Below are 19,376 nucleotides of genomic sequence, written 5' to 3'. Positions count from 1 at the left end.
TGTTTCCTTCATGTAAGTGTCATACAAAATGTAGATGTTCAGAAAAATACGATTGTTTTGTTTTAAGAGGGAGTTGGCCAGTGCCCAGGGGTGGCTTTTAAGGTAAAGAGCCAGGCTCATTAAGAGAAAATTCTGTGTTTTCCCTCAGCTAATGGGAGCTGCTGTCTGAGTCCTTTAAATATCCTGTCTGACAAGCATATCCCTGTCTACCGAGGGTCTTGGTCCACACTGGCTTTCTGTGAATTTTGGCGGGCTTGGGCCTGCAGCACCTGCTGCGCTTTGAAGGGTCTCAACACTAAGGTCAAACAAGCAGTCGTTCAGTTATGTGCACATGCCCACTCTGGTCACTGAGGTTGGAAAATCTTCCCTGGCTGGAAGTAGTCTGTGTGTATTGTCACATGCAATTTTGGGGAAAATAAGATGCAAAAGGCGTTGCCGTGCACGGCCTAATGTAAACACGGATTTATGGGCCCGCTTGGTAGGCTTGTGGTTTACTTTCAGAGACCCTGGCAAAATTGAGAATGGAGTCATTTTCCCTTCTCATGAATGTTTCCTGGGGGAGCAGGGGAGCAACAATACTATCCAAGGCAAACATCTAACCAATACACCCAATATCCACTTTCTTCAGACAATCAAGCTGTGCTAGATAAAAGCATACACAATATTTGAACTCCATTCAGAGACCCAAGTGTCATTTTAATATAGCTCAGCATAATCCAAACATCCTTGAGGGAACGACTGAAAATAATTATTTTAAAATCACTAGTAATACAGCTAATTGCACCACCTTTCTATATTTTGTAAATCTTTTATGAGATACCAAAAATAATGATTTAAACATACCTGTAGCTACTATTACAATTCTTCACTGTGAAAGATCCCTGTCCAGCTCACTCATACTCTTCCCCCTTATCAGTGGCCCGGGTAAGAGCAACACAGTGATGTTTTTGGAAGCATCAAATTTACTCTGTTGAGTTTGATTTTTTAAAAGATCTTCCTTACAACTCTTCTATCTCTTCTATTATTTTTAGAACCATGAAGTTTTAGCACCAAGGGTCATGTCAGTGACCATGACAAATCAGCACAGGGCCATATCACAGGCTGGAGCAGCCATGTTCCATTCCTCCAGCACAGATGACTGAACTGTATCCTTCTTCTTTAGCAGGGACGAAAGGGATCCGCTCCTCTGCCGGACCACATGCTCCCAGGGGCCTGCAAGCTAGCCTGGACCGCAGGGTAGGTTTTGAAGTGATCGTGATTTTGTCTAGAGTTACCATCCAGCTTTGACTGTTGCTGTCATTTTTCTTTTTTTCTTCATGCAATTCAGAGCTTGACAGATTTTTCTGTATTTCCTATCTCACAGAGATATCATGTTGCTAAAACATTCCCTGGAATTTGTAACACATATTTCTGTATTTTATCTTTGTTCCTAGTCTACAATCTATCCTTTTGTGCATCCCCAAAATGAATACGTACATTAAATTTTTGATCAAACAAGTAAAAAACTAGTTCTCCTTAGAAAACATATATTGTTATCTTTGTTAAAATCACTTGCTTAACCTGGTAGCTGAGGACGCTCTTGTATGCAGGCCAAAATTTTGACTACAGAATTGCTTACTCTGCTATGTCATGTCATTTGTGTGGCTCTAAGTAAAACTAAATTGTACTTGTTGTTCTCTGCTGGGTATATAGTATGACAGTGACCACATTCCAAAGGATTCTTCTCCCTGCATAGCTTCAAGAAATTCCCTTAGACATCATTCTGATAATGCATAAATGCAAATAACTGTGTACAAACTAGGCCAGATCAGAGCTCTGGTATAACATGTGCATTGTCAAATGTGTAAGTCCTGCCTTGTTGCTGTTATTAAGATGACTTCTAGTTATTTTTTTGCTTACATTCTTTTTTTTTCTTTTTTTTTTCCCCCATTAAGTTTAATGGTACACTTTAGGTATAAAATACAGTTACATTCATCATTGGGATCTTGTACCCTTACATGTATGTTGGTTCTTATTTTTTTCCTCTTCTCCTGCTCTCCCTTCACCCCCTCCTCCCTTCCCTATTTGCAAAGACTTTGTTTCCATTTTTATCTCATATTTTTTCTTTTCCCTTCTTTCCTTTCCCCTACCCCTCCCACTTCCCCTGCTCCTTCAGAACTTTTCTTCCTATTACACAATATCAATTATACATTTTTAAATTATAATATCAAGACCTAGGAGACATTACCATAGATTTTACAGAATTTAAAAGGATATAGAAAGCACATTACAAAAATCTTTTTTGAAATAAATTTGACATCTTCTAAGAAGTACCTTGGAAGACAAATTAATGCAACTGACTCTGGAGGAAATATAAAATTTGAATAGTGCCTATTAAAGAAAGTAAATTCCTAGCTTGAAAACCTACCTATATGACAACAGCAGGCTCATAAACATTTTAACTGATAAATTATATCAAACAATTAAAGCAGAAAAAAGAAGGAGCACTTTCCCCCTCATTTTAGGAACTCAACATCATGTTAATCCTAAAACTGGATAAAGATAATAGAAGAAAAAAGCATGAACATAGATAGAAATTTGTTTAACAACACAAACTATTAGAAGTCAGATCTGGCAGTATGTAGAAAGTGGTTTTGTTATAGGGATGGCAGTGTTGGTTCAGCATTGGAAGATCCACCCCCAAAAGTCATCATTTTAACAGAGGAAAGGAAAAAGCCATAGGATCCTGTCAGTTGTTGGAGAAGAAGTATTGGACTAAATTCTACAGCTGTTCATGGTAAAAGCTATCAGGAGACCAGAAGTAGAACAGAACCTTCTCAACAGATCAAAGACATGTACTCTATACTTTCAGCAATTAGCTTTTTTAAAATTTTTAGATAATATTAGAGTTAGAGAAAAGTTTCAAAACTAGTACAGAAAGTTCCTACATAGCTTTGGCTGAGCTCTTCTGTGTTGACATCTTATACAACTCTAAACAGTGATTAAAGGAGAAACCAACCTTCTACGTCACTGTTAAGCAAACTGCAGATTCTGCTGATTTTTTCTGTTTCGGGAACCACTGAGGCTCCCAACTGACGTTCGCAGTGATGTCTGCTCCATCTCTTGCATTCTATGACAATTTCTTCTTTCCTTGTCCTAATAACCTCGGTGATGTTTTCTGCAAACTTCATTCTAAAGTATATTTCTTCCTAGTTACTTCCTTCTGTCGTCGTTTCCTTTTCCTACATTTCTTGTACCACATTCCTCTCTATTTGCAGCCCAGCAAAATAGAACTTCTCCATTTCATTCCATACAGAGCATCTCCCTGCTCTGTGAAATACGTTCCCCCCTTCTCACCATCTCACGAGCCAATTCCGGAATGTTAAATGGCTCATTGCATTTAGGATATAATAAAAATATTTAATGTAGCCAATAATGCTCTGATATCACAGCTGGAAATTTTAGAAAAGGATTTTACTTTGTTGAAACCTCTCAAATTACTTATTCCCTAGACCTTGTGTATCAAATGCGGTAGGCTACTTTCACTTAAGCTTAAATACGTCCCTTTCCTTTGGAGGATTTCAGTCCATGTTCATAACTCTCCTGACAGATTTTCGTCCAGTTGGCACCCTGACTAATTCTTGCTTATTTAACAATCTTCTGTAGCACTGTTCTAGGCTTTTGATTAAAGCAGTGATCATACTCACTTAAGACACTGTGTGTAGCACAGTACCTGGGAAGAAAGAGGAACTCAGGAAAATTGACAGAATAAATACACAAATACCCCATTCCCTCCCTTTGGAATGAAGATTTCTATCTCTAAATGTATGAAAATTAAGGCAAATTTTTTTATGTTTTATATAAATTTTTAAAAAGCAGTCTGGAGGAAGATTACTGTTCATTTGACAATATATTGGCAAGACACAAAACATTCAAATTATATTACAAACAAACTTTTATTTCCTCTTTGGTTTGTCTCATATCCATTTCCTTTGTCTTTTTTGTTTTGACATTTTTCTGATATTTTAAAATTAAAATTATATGCATATTTGGCCCTGCCTCAAGTGACTTACACAGCCTAGAGAGATTTCTTTAATACTGGCCAAGTACGGTCATTCCAACTTCATAGGATTCATTGCAAAAGCACCATGTTCCAACTCCTGGAGCAGAGAGGATTTAGTAAGGGCAGTTTATCATTTTCTATTTCTACAAATGTTTTCTTCCATAACAAAATAGTAACTGGAGAGTTGGTATCAGGGAACATAAGGAATCTATATAGGATTGCTATGTACAAGAACACATATAGAAAATTTCTAGATAAAACTCTTTGTAACCATGAAAATATTTGTATTCTTAGTAAAGACATTTCAAAAATATAAGCAGTAATAAGAACGTGGGCTGAACCACTGTGCATTTTCTATTTAGCTATGTTATTGACTGTGTATTCCTCTCTCTTTTTCTCTCTGAATGTGTATTAGCGTCATTGTTCCCTTCTTTTCTTCCTCCTCCTTTGTAGCATAATTTTCATTCTCTTACCATTGCCAAATCAGAGTAAACTGCTGACTTTAAAGTTACTCAACACTAAAAGCTTCATCATTATTGTCTAAGCACAGTGTCATCTTACATATCTATAATTTAATGATGAAATACAGAAAATGTATTCAGAAAATATATAATATCATTATATATTAGAAACTACATATTTATATTTCACTGATTGTTCTGTTGAAGTTCTTTTTCAGCATCTTCTTCCAATAGAAAAGGCAATCTAGTTACCCTCATTCCTTTTATCTACTGTGTTTCTTCAGACTTTCTGGAATAACTCCTCTACCTTAGACTTTATGACATTTACAATTTTTAAGGAGTATAACAGTCATAATTTAAAATTGTTTCTTGTGTGAATTTTTAATTGCTTTTTAGGATTAACTGGAGATGTTAGTTGGCATAAATACTCTGAACTATCAGCCTTGCACATCAGAAGAAGTGTATTAGTCCCATTCTTAGAACATTAACTGTGATCACTGAGCCAGGATTTGTTATCCAGATCTCTCCATTGTAAAGTTACTTTTCCCATTTTTCATGAATAGGCAATCTCTGGTGAGATGACTTCAATCTATTCATATACACTCTTTTCCCAGAAACTTTGTACCAAATAACTTTAGGAGTCATTAACCTGTTATTATCACTATAGTTACTAAATGATGACTTTACTCTCTTGTCATTTCTTTTGCATTTATTGATTGACTCTGAAACATAAATACACTTTTCTCACCCCTACCATCACTTGTTGAAGTTCAGGTAAGCATGTAACTGAATATTAGCATTATAAATGTTAAATTAAACCTAAAACAAGATAGTATACACAATCAGTATATAATACAGAGTCTGCCAAAAAAGTGTATACACAATTCAGCATAAGAAAACTAGTATGGTTTATCAACAAATGTATGGGAGACAAGAGGAGATTGGGAATTGGAGAAAACCCTCTACACTGCTGGCCTTAGAGAAGAGATGGAAAATTCATGTGCAGCAATCTTGATGACCAAGTTCACCCAGGCAGCAGTTCGCCATACTAATAGATGTCTGGGAGCTCAGGGCCACCACTATGAGCACCTCTTCTAATTGTAGAGGCCAAAGGTAACTTGTATGACTCTCAGGATGGCTCAATAAACAGCAGTGCATATGCACTTTTGGGGGATGGACTCTGTATTATGTGCCCACTGGAAAGAAAACTCAAATTAAGTGTATTTCTGCTTTTATTCACTTGAAAGAGACAATAGGAAATCCATCACTTTTCTAAGGGCTACTTTTTTTTATCTAACTGATGAGGATTTTACATTACTTAGTATCTAAGTCTACTTTTAGTTTTAATGTCCACAACTTAAAAAATTCCATCTGTGTTTGTGTGGAATAAAAGATCCAACAAGGAGTGGAAATTTTCCCTGTTCTCTTTTAATAACAGCCAAGTTGATTAATTGCAATTGGCCAAAAGCTGTTTACAAAACTCTAACCCCATTAACTTATTTTGGCTCTCATGGAACTTTTAGAGTCACTTACTTTCCCTCTCCCTTGTCTATTTTAAGTTCATATTCAGCAGTTTTTCATTTTTGGCGAGCATATTTGGAAAATGCACAGATTGAGCACCAGAGTGGGAGGAATTATGCAGCTGAAAAGCACCTCGTGAAATGATCACAGTGCTTCAGCTTGCTTCAGGATTGATTCTAGTCCTGAAATTTCCACGTCACCATGGTCTGTGGGTTAGAGGCTGTGGTGCTAGACTCATCACTGAAGAAAGGACACTCAAGGCTTGTGATTCCCTGGAGCAGAGCCACTACCAATTTCCCCTGAGGTTCAGGAAAACCCACAGAAACAGTCAAAATGTTCGGAAACACATTCTTATCAAATTCTTCCCTATAAATTGTAAACTCATGAGAATGTGGTTGAAAAGCTGAGCACTGACAAAACACAGCCCCAGGAACCATTGAGGAATGATAATTTTTTAAATCATTACTAATTCTTAACAAGAATCAGAGACAGGATGAAAAATTATTTTGGGTACCATACAAAGAATGTAAAATAGTTGAGCATATGTTAGAGATTTCAAGTTTTAATCCCACAGCATCAGTATATTTGTTGATTCTCTTGGCATCGTTCAAACAATAAATTACATGCATACAAAACAATTTGTTACTTTCATGCCTGTCATTTTTAAACTGTAAATTTTAACTTGATAAGTATTAAGGACACTTTACAATTCCACTGTGATCTTCCTAGAAATAAAATATTCAGAAAAGAAATATACATGATAAATGGCCATTCTATCTATATCTGTCATCCATGTTTGATACGTATATGCTTATATGTGCATAAATATCTCTATAAATATGTGAACATAGTAGATCACTTTTGTTGAGTGCTTCCTCAGAAACAAGTGTCAACCACATCACAAGAGTTACACCTTCCCGTAAATCACGCCCTCTCCCTCCGTGGAACGGAAGTGCCAGAAAGGGCACTTGCCTGCCTTGGCTCCACTCTCAGCAGGGCTCCAGCAGCTCAAGGCTGGGCCCCTAACCCCGGGACCACCGGCTATGTTCCAGGGAGTCCTAGGGGCCAAGCTCCGGGTCCTCAAACCCTGGGGCACGGACTGCGATTTCAAGGACAAGGGAAAGAGTTCTTCAACCAGGCTTAAGACTTACAGTAAAAGGAGCATAAGCTGATGACACGGGCGTGAGCAGTGAGAGTTCTGTCTCTCACCTTCCACAGTACTTCTCCGGCTTGAAGAACCTCCATTAACATTTCTTGCAGAACAAGTCTTATGGAGATATATTTTTGATCAAGGTTTGCTGCTGCTGACTTCCGCGGTCATGGAGCCCAAGCGAGTGTCCTGAGTACGGCGCTGGGAGCCCCCGGCGGGCTAGACCGCCCTATGTGACTTCTGCGGGCGCAGGCTGCAAGGGAAGGATTCCCGGGACCTGAGCCACGCGATGGAGGCAGTGACCTTTGAGGATGTGGCTGTGACCTTCACCAGGGAGGAGTGGGCTTTGCTGGATCCATCCCGAAAGAAGCTCTACGGAGATGTGCTGTGGGAGAACTTTAGGAAACTGGCTGCCACAGGAAGAAACTCAGGTGACCAGCAAATTGAAGATGAGTACAAAACTTGCAGGAAAAGTCTAAGATTTTCCTCCAATCTTAGACAGAAAATTTAAGCACTGAGAACACTGATCTTCACCAAAGCCGTAAACCTCATAGTGATCGTTTCTCCCATGGTGAGGGGCACATGGTGGCATCGGTACTTCACACATCACAGACATGAAGTTCAAATATGCTGCTCATGACTAAGGATTTTATGCATCTCAGAGGCACTGAAGACAACAATGCCAGTAAGTCTACCATATACTAGCCCATAAAGCATTCCTATGCAAACACAATAGAATCACAATTATTGCACACATAGTATCAGATCATAGGGCAATGACACTAGAAATGTCAAAAATGTATACAAACTATGGGAACTCGAGAATACTATCTTCTATTAATGAGTCTCAGAACAAATGAAAGAAAACATGAGTTTCTAGAGTCCAGTTATAATACCATTTGTAGGAAAATGGAATCACCTTGAGACCATAATATTAAGTGAAGTAAATAAGACACACAAGCTTAAATAATACCTGGTTTCTCATAAATGAGAACCATAATATAAAACTGAAGTGCAGAATAAAAGATAGGCAGTAGGAAAAATCAAAATGAATGTTTGGCAAGTGGGTAATGAACTGAGAGAGAGGAAGGAAGGGAGGGAAATGAGATCGGAAAAGAGTGACAAATTGTGAAGTGCTGTGTACACGCACCAAGTCCCTGTCAAGCATGTGCTCATCGTGTACTACACACCTACTGTAACTATACACGAAGAGGCCTGGTGGATTCAGGAAGGGCGGGGAAGGGTTAAAACCATGTTACAAACTATGTACATGTACCAACTCCTCACCACACATGTAATCATCATGGACTACCATGAAGCAACTTAACAATTAAAAACACTGGACTTGGGCTGGGGATGTGGCTCAGCGGTTGCACTGCCTGCTTCTCAACTGCAAGGTCCCAAGTTCGATCCCCAGTACCAAGAAAACCAAACCAAAAAAAAACATCGGACTCACAAGCTTAAATATCACAAGGTCTGTCTTATATGAGTAACTAAAAATAAAAATAATTTGAAGAGAAACATACAAAATACATAGTAGAAAACAAAGAGAAAGTTCTTTTTCCAGAGTTAATGGGGTCAAGGGATGGGGGGAGGGAGAAGGAGTGGAGAGTGTATGAAGAAAGATGAAGATGTTTTCTGTCTGTACCAGCTTTCCATGATGACTGTGATTAGTATGTACTGGGAACATTTACTAATACAAACAAGTAATAAAAAATCATGCCCTCTCATCTCTGTAACAGTTCTATAAGGTGGCAATAGACATTGTCCCATTTTGCAGTCCAGGAAACCAAGTCAAAAAGTGATTAAGTTGTTCCAAGGTGGATCAGATGGCAAAACTATTTGGAAAAAGGCACTATGTGCCATACTGTTTGTTCCTGAAATTTTCTTTGATGAAATGACTTAATATAGACACATTTCTTTCATTTTCTTTTAAGGAATACTTGTAGCATTTGGATACATACATATAATTTGCATCTATATTTTCATTTACATATGGTTGTTTATATGTTTAAACATTCACAAAAGTGTGGTTTACATATACCTTTATTAATTTTTAATGGTATTAGGAGGCCAGGCAGGCCCTGTGTGCTGTGCTGAAAGACACTTGGATTGAGCTCTGGCTATGTTCTGTGATGCAAATGCTGTTCTGTTAGTCACTATAACCTTCGAACACTGGAAGTCTCATGATCATGGGGGTGGGAAGCAAAACACTTCTTTGTGGCTTATTATTGCAATTGTGGAAAGGGGCTGATCTAATTTCTGTTCCCTGGTGCCTTGTTCTGACTGATGTTGACAGCACAATATACTAACGGTGGATTTCAGGTACAAATAGAATTCTTGAAGACAACAACTCAAACTTAAGGATTTCTCCCTGCTGTGTTATAACAGAGACTTACGTAGGCTATTTTATCAAGCCGACTGTTTTAGAATGATGAAACATCTGGTGATACCAGGCTATTTCATGGTTGGGTGCTGCCTATGTCACTTTTTTTGGTTTTAAATGAGGTATTCATTAGTAGTGACTAGCAAGATTTTCTGAAATTTCATGAGTGGCGATTCACACAGAAGTGTGAAAGGAAGTGAAGGAAAATCCATATTAATATAGATAAAGGATTTCTCCTTTTATAATTAAGTCCAATGTAATCAACTTTCCACCAAGAGGACTGCTGACTCTTCATGGAATGATGCTACAAAAGTTGTTCAGTGTTTTGTCCTCTTTTAAAAAAGCAGTCACTCAAAAGGGTCAATAATTCAGCAACCCTGAGAAGTGGAATTCTATGTCATTGACCTATGCACAGCCTCCAGCCCTCCTACCAGGGCCGTGAAATTATCCTGGGCAGCTCTGGCTGGTGAGTGCAGGGTGAGACACCCTCTCCCCATACCGACTCAAGACAGATTCCTTTTTATCCTGTGCTACTCCAAAAGAGCCAATAAAGCTACCTCTTTTAAAGATATTCTTATCACCAATTTTCTTCTTCCTATGACCCCAATGAGGCAGACACCCCATGACCCATGGTCCACAGTCAGTGCAGATCATTATTTCTGGTCGCCTATATTCCTACATAAAAATACAGCCAGCTGCACGGTCTGACATTCCACACAGCGGAGGTTCCCTCTACTCCGCTCTCAAGGCCACCTGTAAGGGCTCTGTAACTGTCATGCACTTTCTCTTGATGTCAGCATTTCATTTAGATCAATTGTATCTGCACAAAGAGGTTTTTCTTCTTCCATTTACTGACATTTGAACCTCCCTGTGATGCCAAAGACTGAAATTGGCCAGAATCTAGTGAATAAATTCCCACATCTTAACTTTTTGGGCTTTCATTAAAACCTTGATTTAATGAGGATAATGGGTTGAGGGGACGTGAGGAAGCAGAGGGGAGGGCCTGGCACCATGAGAGCGGACGCCCTGGTCATGAATTTACTTGTGTCTTTTATGTGGGCCTCATCTGATCTTGTACATAGGCTTTCCGTACAGAATCAGAACTCGCTGTGCACATCCAGCCTTGTGACTAAAAGACAGCAATCACGATGTTAGGTCCCAGTCAGCATTACCCCGGGTGGGAAGGCCAGATGGTCAGTGTTTACTAGGACACCACAAGTGGCCAGGTACTCGGGAGAGAGGGAGGGAGAGAGAGGGAGATTAGGTGAGGTGAGGATGGCAGGGTTAATTTATCTCTTTGCATAGTCACTTTATATGTGAATAACAAAACACCCAATTCTATGCCTAAATGTATACTATAGAAATGTCATTAGCTGGGTTTGGTTGCGCTCACTTGTGACCCCAGCAGACAGAGTCTGAATAAGATGATTGTGAGCTCAAGCCCAGTTTGGACAACATAGTGAAATCCTGTCTCAAAAAAAACGGGCAGGGATGGAAGTCACTGAGAAAGCCCTGGGTTAAATCCCAATACTACCCCCTCAAAAAAAACAAAAGCCATACAACTGAATGTACGTGGAGACTCAGACTGGAGCTTACGCCAGGAAGGATGGCACATACACCGGCAGATGAGGCAGCAGGTGGGCTTTCCATTCCCCTTCCCTGAATTTCCACTGCCTGACCCATGACTTTGCCTTGGAACCTCTGCCTGCTCCTCTCCTCCTAGTCTTCAGGCCTCTCCGCTCCTGCATGCATTCTTTGCATTTTTCACTTCTACAGGTTGAAATACTTACTTCTCCAATAGGCTACTCTGCCAAATGAAGATTTACCCTCTCTTGTTAATTATGAATTTTCTTTAGGCAATTATCACATCCTTCACTTTCTAGGATCTGAGGGATAATAATAAAAATGACAGGATTTCTTTTTATGTGAAAATTTTACTCTAGAAGGTGGACAGTCAGCAAACATAATGACTTAGATGTTCATAAAGAGTGAAGTGTCACAAAAGATAAAACCAGGTATTGTAATGACACCCTAGTGCCAGTGACTACTCCAGAGCTGACCAAGGAAAAGCTCTATGAAGATTTGTAAAGAACCGAGGCAAGAGCGTTGATCCTTACCAAAGGCTTTTACTATTCGAGCTTTGAGTTTGTCGCTCACCTTTGAACAAACATTCCGAACCAATCTACTTCGTCAATAATTAAAGTAATTCTGTGTGTGAGTTAATGCTTATTTCTGACATAAATGCTTAATTTGCTTTTTTAGTATGATGTGACATCATTACCTTAACTTCTTGTAAAAATTATTTTAACCCCAAGAACTAGAAGCCAGGTTGAAACATTACTGGAAGAGGAGTTGCCAAGGAGAATCTGGCGAGCAGAGCGGGATGGGTGAGTTAATACTGCTGGCTTCTTGAGCACCTCGCTCATTACCTCTCCTCGGGTGCGTACTGAGCACCTGCGAGGCGCTGGGCCTGTCCCGGACAGCTGGGGTTCTCCAGTGCACCGGACGGACTTTGTAACAGGGAGGGAGCTAACAGAAAGCACTGAAGCTTCCCATGAAAACCGATGACCAGTGAGATGTAGAAAAGAAAAGGCAGGGCAGAGAACCTAGAAGCAGGAGGCAGAAGAGGTTGGAAGAAGGAGTTTGCGTTTCGCCCTTGTGCACGGTCAGTCTTCCCGAGAACTGGAGGTCTAGGGAACGCTTGTGCAGCAAGGAGCCTGGCTCCGTGCTTTGAAACTTGGGGTCTCCGAGCCGCACTGTCCTCTCCTCTCGGTGGTCCAGCCCCTCCCGTCCCCTCATGAGGGAGCCTCTTGCAGCGTGGCGATCTCAGCCTCTCCGTAGCTGTGGTCCGGAGGTGGCTCTGCAGCATGATCGGTGCCCAAGCACCGCTGCTGGTGTCTGCCCACACGCGGGACAAGACACAAACGCGGAGTAGGAGCGCGCGAGTGCCTGGCGCTCAGCCTCTGGGTGTGAGTCCGCCGGTCAGGGCAGGAGCGAAGCTGGTACCGGTACCGGGAGAGGGGCCCGGGTCCCTCGCTCCTCAGGGGAACCTCTGGGAAGCCCCGGTGGCCCAGGCCAAGAGCCCGGGCGAGTCGCCGTGGTCCCCTGCGGGCCCAGAGAGGGCTCGGGAGGCCCCGTCCGCAGCGCAGTGGGGAGCCCGCTTAGGGGAGCCCTGTCCCAGCGCCAGCCAGCCCACCAGGAGCTGGGGTCCACCCTCCCCGGGAAAGGACTCACAGGAAATCTGGCTGCTGCCGGCGGGAGTGAGCAGCGGGGCAGCAGAAGGGCGGCCGTGCGCGAGGCCAGGATGTTGGGGCTGGGGGCCTCTGCTGGCCCTTTGAGGACCAGTGATTGTTGCTGTTGTTGTACCGTGAACGAAAGGAAGTCACCGCAGGGTTTTAAACAGAGGATGGGCTTGATTTGCTCTTGTTTATTTCGTTGTTGTTTGCTTGGTTTGGTTTGGTTTTGCTGCGGTGTACCAACTCAGGACCTTGGCTTGCGAGGCAGGTGCATGGCCTCTAGCTAGATCCCGGGCCTTGTTTATTTAGTTTATTGTAACCCAGCTGAGAGATGATTCACACTGTATAAAATTCGCCCCTTTTAACGCGTATGGTTCAGTGGTTTTCGTCTTCCCAGAGGTGTGGAGGCCTCGTGGGTCTCACGTCACCTGTGAACGTGCTCGTCAGCGCTGCGCACTTGCGTCCCAGGGTGTGTGCTGCATTCATCTTGCAGAGCCGAGCTCGCCGCTGTGCTGAGGCCGTGGTGGAACGGGCCGTGCGGTGCTCTTGCAACACCTCAGAGAGAGGCCAGGATTGCCCGCCGGGGCAGCAGGAGGTGAGGAGAGTCTGCGGGGCCCTGCCCGTGTTGAGAGGCAGCTCCGGCAGGATTCCCGGACGGGGGGTGGGATGACGGCATCATCTCCGTTCTCACTAGGACGCCTCAGGAAACGGGAGCCAAGCGCAGCCAGCTGCAGGCCAGACACTGCAAGACGACTAGAACCCTGGTGACTCGAGTTTTATCCAACAACAGTGGTCTCCACCTGCAAGGGGTTGCTAACCCGAGACGGAGATACTTTGGGACGATGGAAGAGAAGCCGAATTGCACTGAGACCCCGAACCCCTCGAGCGGAATAGAGAGCTAGGAGTAGCGATGCCAGCGACGTTAGTAGGACAAGCACCTGCCATGAACTTACAGAGAGAATTAAGAATATTTAAATAAATTATGAAGATTGACCATCTTTTCAGGAAAACCGTTACTGTATGCAGCACAAGAAGACTTAATCTTTGGTAATTCTAGTACAGGACAAAGTACACTTTATTTAAATTTTCCATGCAGCATATCTGATTGCTGTATGGTGCCCTGTATTTCACAGCATTTCTCTATACTAACTGCTCAAGTGCAGCTAGCTTCTAGATTTAGACTATACTGAGTTTAGTTTTAGGTACTGTTCATTATTACAATATGCTACCATTAAGTAGTAGCATTAATTATAATATTTGTGAAAGTAAGTGTGACAAAATATTATTTCATGAAGATAGCTTTCCAAGCCTGTCTTCTCTGTGCTTCTAAGTGAAGACATCAATTGCATACCATTACCAGGTGAAGTTTTGCAGTAACTGTTCTCTCTTGATTAGATGTAGACATTTTGGGGTTTTTTTTTGTTTTCAGGGATGAAATAAAATATATTATTTGTAAAAAAAAAACCCCAAAAAAACCTTACAAAGAGAAAAGTCGCTTTTCATCACAGTTTCAGAGGTTCCTGTCCACGGTTGGGCACCATGGCCTTCAGGGCTCAGCTGGGGCGGGGTGGGCAGGGGACAAAAATGACGGGGGAGCAGCGGAGGGAGGGACAGCCGTCGCCCCATGGCTAGTCTGGAGAACAGGGAAACAGGAAGGGCGGGCTGTGGCCTCCAGGACCTGCCAGTGGGCTACCCGCCGGAGGTGCCACCCTTTCCCCCGGGGCCATTCTGAGCCTGGGCACATTGGCCTCTGGGAGACGCTTGAAGTTCAAATTCGAGCAATAACAGACTACTCCGAGAAAGGAAAATAGCAGGCAAGCATGTACAAACTCAGTGAATTCTGACAACCGAACACATGTATGGCTAACATCATTTAGGGATTGATGTGCACAGCTACATTTCTCCTACATTTTCTGTGCTCCTGCTTCTCTATTTCCTTGTTCGACTCTGTCCCTTCCCGTCTCCACTTCTCTCTGTCATACTCTATTTCTCCCTTTGTGCACATATTTCTCTCTACATAGACTTTTCTATCTGTGCCTCTGTCCTTCTCCATCTTTGAAGCGCAGGTAGAGAGCTCTTTAATTTTGTCTTCGCCAAACTAAAGACAGGAAAGTTTCTACATCGAGTTAAGGATTAGCGTAAAAATCGCGCACTCCTGTCCTCTCCGTCTGCTTGTAGAAGCACCAGCTTTGCAGCATGATTTGCCTCCCAGAGCAGCAGAGACTGCAACAGGGTTGAGGAGGGTACATTTGAGGACAGAGACGGCGGACAACTGTCCCTCCTCCTTTAGGGCATTTGCTCCCTGGAGGCCTCATTTCACATCGCCATTAAAAAGCCTGGAAAAGCACCTCATCCAACAAGCAGGCAAAAATGAAAGCAGGCCAGCACCAGGTGGCTGCCGTTAATTTTTAATTATATTCCGTCTTTGCTCTGGCTTTATTTATTGCCAAGCAACCAGAAGGGTAGACTCCGCCAGAGGGCCAATCAGTAGTTCTGTTAACAGGAATTTCTTTATAGTACATTGTTCAAAAATAGATTACAAGTGAGACTGACACAACTCAGAATAGTTTTTTTCCTCCTTAAATGTTACCATAACACAATCCTGTTTCAACAAAGCCAAGGTTGAACAAACCTGAGGTTAGCTGTAGCTCTTTAAATTCTTATTGCCCTCACTTGAGGAAATGTGTTCGAATCAAGAACATCAGTGTTCACATTAAAAAGACACAAAAAAATAGAAAACAACCTACTGACCTCTTTCTATCCAGTTCAACAACTATTCTTTGTCATTTGAAGGCTTAAAAAATAAAAGAGAATTTTGCTGCTATGACAGATTGCCTTTAAATCCTCCACATACATAAACTCCATACTTTTCGCCAAAATGTAATCGTCATGCCCTGGAACTGCCCCAGTCTTGGAAGGCTGATGAAATACTTCAGGTTGGCTGCATTCCACTGAGAAGATGCCTTATAGGGTGAACAGAAACTAGAGTTTGTCGAAGATGCTGTGATCTTCTGGGAGAGGCTGATCCAAGAATATGTGGGGTGAGAAGCGAAGCATAAAATTATGGATATCAAAAATCCTTCTTTATAGATATAATGATCAGGGGTAAAATTATACTGATAAATAAAATCAAGAGAATAGTATCATCACTCCAAACTCTCTCACAGTATAGATTCTAGGGTAAATCTTCAGATCACATGCACTCTCAAACACAGATGAAAACGATTAGAATCATTTCTCAATAACATGAAAACAAATCAGAGTAAGTGCTGATCCCCGGGGAGATACACTGAGGCCTAGATGATATGTTGATTGATATTTAAATATTATATCACTATAGGTTTTTATTGTATTTGTATCAGATTACACGCTATTTATCAAATGTGAGTCAATTTCAGCTTTTCTAAGACAAATGAAAAAACATTTATGTAAAAACTATCCCAGTTTTAGACTCTAGTCTAATTGGGAAACATGATTATTTTTTTTCCCTCCTTAAGTTTTGTTTTTGTGTATGTGTTGTTATTTTTTCTCTTTTCCAAGATGGTTTGCAGCTTGGAAAAGCTGCTACAAGGAAGTGTTTTACATTAAATTACATTTAGACTTGGTTTGAACCAAATGTAAATCATGATGTAAGTTCTAAGCATTAGAATTAGTGAACACAAGCAATCCACATTTCTGTAAGGAGTTACATTCTTCCTTTTTCACCAGTTTAATGTCTACTCAACTCCCCAGACTGGTGTATTTATTGTTAGAGCACTTTTATGTTTCCTGTCTAGCAGTTAAATCCAGAGACAATTTGGTCCATGTGCTTCTAATTTACTAACACTTAGCTCATCGGACTCTGGTTTTGTGGAGGAAATGTGATGTCCAAGAAGCTGCTGGGAATCACTTTTCTTGGAAAAAGGAAGTAATGTTCTTTTATTTTATAGTTCACAAACTGACTTCTAAAGATTTAAATTCATTTCAGATATATGAAGCCTCAGAGTTCAAGCATGTTCTAAATCTGGCAAGGTGTTCTTCCATTTGATTTGAATAATGTCACAGTATGAGGCTGAAGGCGGACAACAAAACCTCTAGTCAAAAAGGGCAGAAATTGAATTTCCAGCATTTCTTTCTCTTGAAACTCCCTCAAATTGAGGCCAAAATGCCTTTGTACAGACGTTATCAATCCATGATGTCATCTTTCCCAGTAATTCTAGAACAAAGTTTAAAGTATTTTGAGTAAATTTGTTTGATATTCTTAAAACACATTTTAATATTTTTGAGCATTTTATTGCTTCATGGAATCCTTCCAACTCTCAATAAACAGCATGTTTAAGTATTGGAATTTTGTCTTAGAAAATAAGATATGCATTTCTTTCGGTGTTATTGGAGGGAGAGTAGAGTATGCTGTTGAGCTCAAAGCTTTTGTAGCCATGGTCCTGGGTCTTTCTTACTTTCTCAGCTCTGATTTTGTACAAAATATTTTGTCAATGTGCAACAATTTCTTCAAATATAAAATGAGTGATAAAGCTTGATACCATGCGTAAAACACAAGAAACAGTGGTTGGTAGCGTATTATATCAACACATGCCAATTTCTTTCTTTTTTACTATGACTAACAAGAAATCTACTATTATAGTCAACTAATCCATAAAATGAGTTTTAAAACATAATTTTAATCACATTTCAGAGAGTGAAATTCCTTTAGCAACTGAGATTTATTATCTCACTGGAGAATTCAAAGTGTTTAATGAATAGTGAAACCACATTTCACTAGACTTTAAGCATATTTAATGAAAATTGTAATCACATATGATAGACTTTTGACCTCCCTACAAAAAGAGAAATCTGGGGAGTTTCTAAGCACACTCTTTCATTTCTCCCACCTCAGTATTTCTTTGATCACTGCTTGTCTCTCAGGATCTTATCAGGTACCACCAACTCTATCGGAAGCCAATACCAATTCACAAGGACCATTGTAGAGAGGGACAACTGCTATGTGGATGCTCATTGCACCACAAATCATATTCTGGGGGGAAAAAAGCAAGACTAAAAGACTGTATGTGTAAACATATTTATAAGGACTGTAATTTTCAAAATTTCGTATTTTCCTGCTGCTTTTGCATCCCTACAAACAAGCTGTAAGGACCACACCATCGCTATTTCCAGGAACTTGAGGCAGCAGGTGATGAGTCTGGTCCCCAGCAGAAGTTTCCTCCCCAGCTGGGTCCTTCGCGGCCCTCAAGCCCACGCTAAGAGCTTCTCCTGCCTTTGCTTGTGTTTCCCACTGGACCCGCGTAAAGTCACCTGCCTGCAAGTCCCCACTCTCATTTCCCCATCAGCTTGGTTGAGCCTGACTCCTGGGAGCTCCTCCACTGCAGCACGCTGCGCCTCCTGCCTCAGACATTTATAATACAATCCTCCAATTTCAGGCAATTCTTTCTCTGGGTGTTGAAGCAATGTTTAAAGACATCACAGCAACCACATCCCCGATTAACATCCCCAATTAATTACAGTAATCTTTAAAGTCCACCCCAATATTCAAGTTCTGAAAAAATACTTTTAATTTACTATCTTATTGAAACACACCAACATTCAAGCTATGCTTTGTTGTGTCCCGATAACCCAGAACTGGACATCATGCATGAACTACACAATAGCGTCGTCTTACATCGCTGTTTGTGGTATCATCTTACTCCCCATTGACAGCACCCCCAGTTCCAGCTGCCCCACTGCTGGGAGGTGCTGTCTCCCGCTGGGACTTCAGGGTCTGTTTTCAGCCATTTCTGTCTCAAGTCCTTCTACCCCTTCAAGCAGTTCTAGGCTTGCCTTTGCTGTGACCACACTCTAGTTTGCAGTCAAGGTGATCTTAACTGTGCATTTCATGAGCACATTTTCTCCCTTCTTGCTTTTAACCTGAATCTGACCTCCACTACCACTTTTTCTCTATCTATCTCAAGGAAAGAAATATCTCTCTGTATTGCTTGGATCACAACTTATTATTCACAAAACATTATGCAAAATTCTAATTTCATACAGAATCCAAATTCATCATTAACACAGAATGCCTTTATGTTTATATAAACCTATGCATAGGGTGGAAACAAAATGAGGACCTCAACATCCATTGCTTCATAGGCCAGGGTAGGTAATCACTGGCATAGACTAATAGACTTCATTTTATTCAGTGCCAATAATAGACTTAAAAACATAATTTCAGGCATTAATTTATATGGGAGTGAGTTGTTATTAAAATATACATACTTTAAATTGCTTCTTTAAAATAAATCCTGACGTTTTGTTCTATTTTCTTGTGTTCTCATCAGTGCTACTGTAGACTATGCTCTACCATGATTATAATCAAAGTGTATATTTAATATATTCTTGACACATACCTGTCATCATTTGGAACTAAGTTGACAGTAGGGCTTGGCTTGACCTATGGGAAATATTAGCAGAATGACACTGCTTTCTCCCATAGGTTTTCTTCTTCACTGATGAGAACTGATTTTTAGCAGGCAGTGCAACGTTTTTAAGGAGAGAAATGTACAATGAATACAATCATTATTTCATATCTCAGATGGCTCTCTTTACAAAT

Source organism: Heterocephalus glaber, unplaced genomic scaffold, assembly GCF_053883595.1.
Source record: "Heterocephalus glaber isolate CG9 unplaced genomic scaffold, H.glaber_assembly_v1.0 deba00000768, whole genome shotgun sequence".
In the NCBI taxonomy this organism is placed as follows: domain Eukaryota; kingdom Metazoa; phylum Chordata; class Mammalia; order Rodentia; family Bathyergidae; genus Heterocephalus; species Heterocephalus glaber.
The sequence above is the reverse complement of the archived record's forward strand: the minus strand, read 5'-3'. Positions refer to the sequence as shown.